A 5,865-nucleotide genomic window follows, 5' to 3' on the forward strand; every position below is an offset into this window, starting at 1 on the left:
GAGGGTAGGTAGGGTGGGGTTAGGAAGGGATTAAGGAAAGGGGTTTAAAGAGGGTGGTGTGAATGGGTATTAAGGGGGGGTGGTGGGAATGGGGATTTGGGTAGGGGTGTGTGAATGAATTGGGGGGTTTATGTGGGGGAAGGGGTATGAAGGGTGCGTAATGGGGGTTTGGAGGGGGGGGTTTGTGTGTGTGGGAATGGGGGTTTTGAGGGGGTATGTGTGGATGGGGGTGTGAATGGGGTGGTGGTGTGTGACTGGGGGTTTGTGAGTGTGTGGGGGTAATGAGGGGGTGACTGGGGGAGTTTGGGGGTGTGTTTGGGGAGGTGTGACTGGGGGGTTTGTGGGTGTGAATGGGGGCTAAGGGGGTGTGGTGGGGGGTGGTGGGGGGGGGGGGGGGGGGGGGGGGGGTGTGAGGAATGGGGGGGCCGGCCAAATGCAAGCGCCACGCCAGACTCGGTGGAGGCCAACGGGCGCAAGAATCGGGCGGCAGGGAGGACGCCAGGGAGAGGCGGGGCGGGGATTCCGCACCAGCCGTCAAACAGCACCACGGCAGCGCACCAGGACGGGCGGAGCTAGTGGCGACGGAGGGAGGCAGGGCGGCCTGCGGAACCAACAAGCGGGCGGGGCGGCAGAGGGTAGGCGGCAAACCCCCAGGCGGACGGGCGGCCACAGGGCCAGATGTTAGGGTGGCGGCGGCAGTTCGAGAGCGGCAAGCGCCTGGGAGGGAGGCCGCCAAGGGGTAGAAGGGAGAGGTGGGGTAGTAGGGGAGAGGAGAGAAGGTGGAGGGAGGAAGGGAGGGAGAGAGAAGGAGGGGGAGGAGGAGCAGGTGGGGGAAGGAGGAGGGCAGGGAGGGAGAAGTTACGGGGAGAGAGAGGGAGGGGGAGGAGAGAGAAAAGAAAAAAACAAAAAGAAGAGAGAGATAGAGAAAAGGAGAGAGAGGGTGGAAGGGGGAGCGGGATTGCAGTGGCAGGAGCGGAATGGCGCCAGGACGTCGGCACGGGGTGCGCGTACATGATCGGGCGTGGCAAGGCGCGTAAAACCAAAAATGCGGGCGTGCACGCGCGAGACGCATCGCGCGAAACACGTCAAAATAAAGAAAAATTAATATCTCACAATCCGATCGGCGAAACGAAATGATATAAAAACAAAAAATGTACCGAACCGCAGGGGGAAGATAGGGGAAAAGGTCAACGGGGGTTCCGGGGGGAATAAAGGGCGTGCACATGCAAAAAACACGAAAAACGACCCCGAAAACACATATGAGGATTAATTTCGGGAAATTCGCTCGCCAGAATGCAGGGCAGAAAGAAGGAAAAAGGTGCATAAGAACACGCCCGACAACCCTATCATGTCAAAATACAATTTTGACCGCGAGAGGACGCGTTCACATGAGAAAAACATAAAAAGGATACACGCAAATACGGTCAAAAATTAATAACAGAAGATCGGTTCACCGAAACAAAGGGCAGCAAAAACAACAAATGTGCGGGGGAAGGGGTTGCACAGGGTGGTCATGCTAAAATGCAGTTCCGATAGGGTTCGGAGGCATTCACATGCAAAAAACTCCAAAAAGACACTCAAAAATACTTTTTAAAATTAATAATAATAAATCCGAAAGTCGAAAGAGGGGGGAGAAAAAAGGAAAAATGTAGGGAAAGGCGCGATGGACATGCCTGTCAAGTCAAATTGGAATTCTGGTGCAAAAAAGGTAGGTTCACATGGAAAAATATCAAAAAGACGCACGAAAAGGTCCTGAAAAACCACAAAATTTAATATTGGACAAACCGTGCATCGAAAGGACACAAAGTAAAAAGGAAAAATGTCAAGGAGGAAGGGGAGGACAGGGCTATCACATCATATCACCTTTCCGAAGCAAGAAAAATGCATTCACATGGAAAACTTGCCAATTTATGCAAAATCCGTCAAAAATTAATAACTCAAAAACCGTGCATCAGAACAGGGGTGGATAAAAAGGAAAAATGGTCAATTCGAAGGGACAAATAGGGCTATAAGTCTAGATTGGAATTTGGCGGAACGTAAGGTTCGTTCACATGGAAACACAGCAAAATAAGGGAGAAAGAAAAATAGAGGAGGAACAGTCCCAAGGGAGGGGTGACAGGGGACGGTTGGGTGGGGAAGGGACCCTAGGAGTGTAACAGAAAGTCATGGTGTACATGCATGAGAAAAGTGAGGCATATGCAAGGCGGTATCCAATGTGGACGCACAGGGACGCGTCCCCATACTTAAAACCTTAACGGATAGGGTTGACCGAGCAACAGGGACATAATACCACACGACAGACCAATCGCTAACGTCCCCACACTTAAAACATGAATATCACTGACAACAAAAAGTGTAGGGTTAGAAAAACTTGGCCCATGTTGTCGAAAATCAAGGTTGACTGTCGATGGCACGTCCACTGTCGTTGTCGGCTGCAGGAGGTACCAAGGTATCTTCACAACACACATCCTTTGTGGCAGGAATCACGCAGAAGCACCCAATGAGGTAGCTGGTGGATGAATCGCGTCGAGTCGGTGTCACTGACGAAGGAGAGTCACTCAGCTTACAACACTCAGATGGGATGAGAGAACGGTCACTCACCCCATTACGGACATCACTCGATGAATAATGATTGAAACCCATATCTCATACCTAGTTTAGGAATTGACAAAGGAATGGTACAAAGGAATATGCCAGGGTGCATAGTTGATGGTGCATCAGTGCGTCCAACCCGTCTGGCATAGGTGCAAGCAGGAAGGCAAGGGAGCCTTACAGTGTAGTGTACAGAACAGGGTGACGTGTCCTGTGAGGACGGTAGAGACCCACCCCGTGAGTGCATAGGGAAATGGGAACATACCTTGCGCCAAAGGTCGTAAGGTCCCTCAATCCTCACCTCTCGGTAATTGATTGAAGAAACTCTAGTCACACTCAACCCACCCTCTGTCTCACGCTCTGTTGAAAGATACAGAGGGGCAGCCATGTCCTGAAACCCATTGATGTAATCCTCACGGTCACTTGTGCAAAGGTTGTATGCCTTGTGCGCATTTGATGGTGCAACTGTGCATCCCGCCCAGTGCTGGCATACGGTGCAAGAAGGAAGGCCAGGGAGCCTTGTAGTGCAGTGCACAGAAACATATCATGCTTTGTGCATTAAGAGGCCCATCCCTGCGTGCAACACTCCATTCACACTTCGTACCTCTCATTTGATTTGAAGGAAAAAGACTGGTCACTCGTCCCACCCTCTATCTCACACTCTGTTGATAGATACAGAGGGCAAACCATACTCACTTCCCCATCCGGTTAGGATGAAAGCTCGCGTCACTCGATTGTTTGTCGATGAAGATCGCGTCGTTAGTTGTTGAAGAGGCGTATCCAGGGAGGTAGCCATCAGATCGAACGTGGTGTTAGATAGGAACATGGCGTCTGCTAGAGGACTGTCAAACGCTTTGCAAAAAGGCACAGGACACAGCGTACCAAGGGAGGCAGCTTCGGAACTGGATCCTAGGAATGTCAACTGATGAATCCACTTTCTGGACTGCTGGGTGTTGCCACCTTTTCCACAGCCAGCTTCCCGCCCAAGGGTGTTGACCACCTTTTCTTGGAACGAGGCCTGCTATGGCAGGGAATTTCTTCCTTTTCTCCCATAATAGTTTTGTTTTTCTTTTTCTTGTTTTTTTTTTCCTTGTTTTTTTCTTTTCTTTTTTCTTCTTTTGATGTTGTTTTGTTTTTTTTCTTTTCTTTTTCTCCTATTCCCGAGGGTGTCTCCACCTTTTCTCGAAGAATAGGTCGGCATGACAGGGACCGAAGTCCTTTTCTCCCATGACCGATATGTATCTTTTTTCTCTTTTTCGAATTAAGTAAGGGAATGGTAGAAATACCATTTGTCAGGACCAACCTCACCACTGCCGCTGGTGGAAAATAGAGGATAAGAGAGCAGGGCTGGAAGGTGGGGCTGAGGGGACAGAGGGTTGCGTCCATCTCATCAGGAGTGACTGAAGAACGGCTATCAAAAGTAGCATCATAAGAGTTACAGTGCCACACCAACATGATTGTCAAGATCCCCAAGGAGGGAAGTACTTCTTCAGGTGATATCCATTGATCAGGAAGGAATCATCAGAGGCATCAACGGTCTACACTTGGACAGAGCCATTAGGGTTGACAACAAGTACCTTATATGGGCCCATCCACCACTGTTGAAGCTTGCTAGGAAACTTGCCAAATCTTGAATTATAGAATAAGACCAAATCACCTTCTTTGAACTCCTTGTGCTTGATGAAGTTGTCATGGTAAGCCTTATGTCGAGCTTGCGTGGCTTCCATGCACTGTAGAGCCATCCTGCGAGTTTCGTCCAAACATTCCAAGTGCAGGAGACGACGTTGCAGTGAATCATCGTTCCCCAAGCGCTCTTTGATAGCCACTCGCAAAGAGGGCAATTCTAGTTCAACAGGGAAAACAGCTTCTGTACCATACACTATTGGAAGGGTGTCTATCCTGTAGCTGCTTTATGGGAGGTTCTGTACGCCCAGAGGGCCTCTGTAAGTCGATCATCCCAATCATGACGATGTGCGGCAATCGTCCTTGTCAGGATCGAGCAGAGGATGTGATTGGTGACTTCTACTTGGCCATTGGCTCGGGGGTAGTAAGGAGTGGACTTGCGATGGCGAATCTTATATAGCTCTGTCAACTCTTCCATGACTTTATTAATGAAATGAGTGCCTCTGTCACTTACTAGCTCTAAGGGACTGCCAAAATGGGTGATGATATTCCCATATAGGAACAGGGCCACGCTGTTACCATCGTCCTGCTTTAGGGCTTTAGCTTCACACTACTTTGTGACATAATCCGTACATACCAGGATGTATCTGTTCTGTTTTCTTCTTGTGGGAGGATCGATTGGGCCGACGAAGTCGATGCCCCACTTCTCGAACAGCTTCAAAGGAAGGATAGGTTGCAGTGGCATAGCGCTAGTCTTGGTGGGTTTCCCCATCCTCTGACAGGCATCACATCGCTTGCAGTAGTCATAGGCATCCTTATGAATGGTCGGCCACCAGTAACCTGCTAGCAGAGCCTTCCTGGCTGTAGCTTCTCCTGCAAAGTGGCCTCCACATGGCTCGTCACAGCAAGCCTTCAAAACAATCCCAATCTCATCTCCTGCAACACATCTTCTGAGCACTTCATCTTTGCCTTTCTTGTACAGTGCACCGCCTAACAGGGTGTAGGGGGCTGATTCTAACATAAGCTTCTTCCTTTCCCGACTAGAAATGCCAGGAGGGTATTCTTGGGTTGCCAGCAGATTGGCAATGTTTGCATACCAGGGGATTACAGTTTCTACCAGGAATAGGGAAGCATCAGGGAGGTCTGGATCATCCTGCTCTTCGTTTGCAGTATGCGGGATACATGACAGATGATTAGCCAGAACATGGGAACGACCAGGTTTGGTAATTACCTCAAAGTCGAACTCCTAGAATAGAAGGAGCCATCTCATCATTCGTCCTTTCATGTCTGCTTTGTTCATCAGGAAGGACAGGGCCTTATGATCCACATAAAATTTAAAGTAGGTAGACAATAGGTAGTGGTGAAACTTCTCTAGAGCAAACACCATTGCAAAGCACTCCAGCTCAGTCACTATATAGTTCCGCTCTCTATCAGTGACTTTTCGGCTTGCGTAATATATCGGCTGATCTAATTTCTAGGGGCCCTTTTGACATAGGACAGCACCTAGTCCTTCAACTGATGCATCAGTGTGTACATGAAACTCCTTCGTCCAATCAGGAGGTTGGAGGATGGGTGCCTCAATGAGACACTGCTTCAGAGTGTTGAAGGCTGTCACATTCTTCTATCCAAATAAACTCTGCATCTTTCCTC

This window comes from Lygodium microphyllum, chromosome 12 (genome assembly GCF_053477565.2).
Source record: "Lygodium microphyllum isolate KBCC chromosome 12, Lygodium_microphyllum_v1.1.10, whole genome shotgun sequence".
NCBI classification, from domain to species: domain Eukaryota; kingdom Viridiplantae; phylum Streptophyta; class Polypodiopsida; order Schizaeales; family Lygodiaceae; genus Lygodium; species Lygodium microphyllum.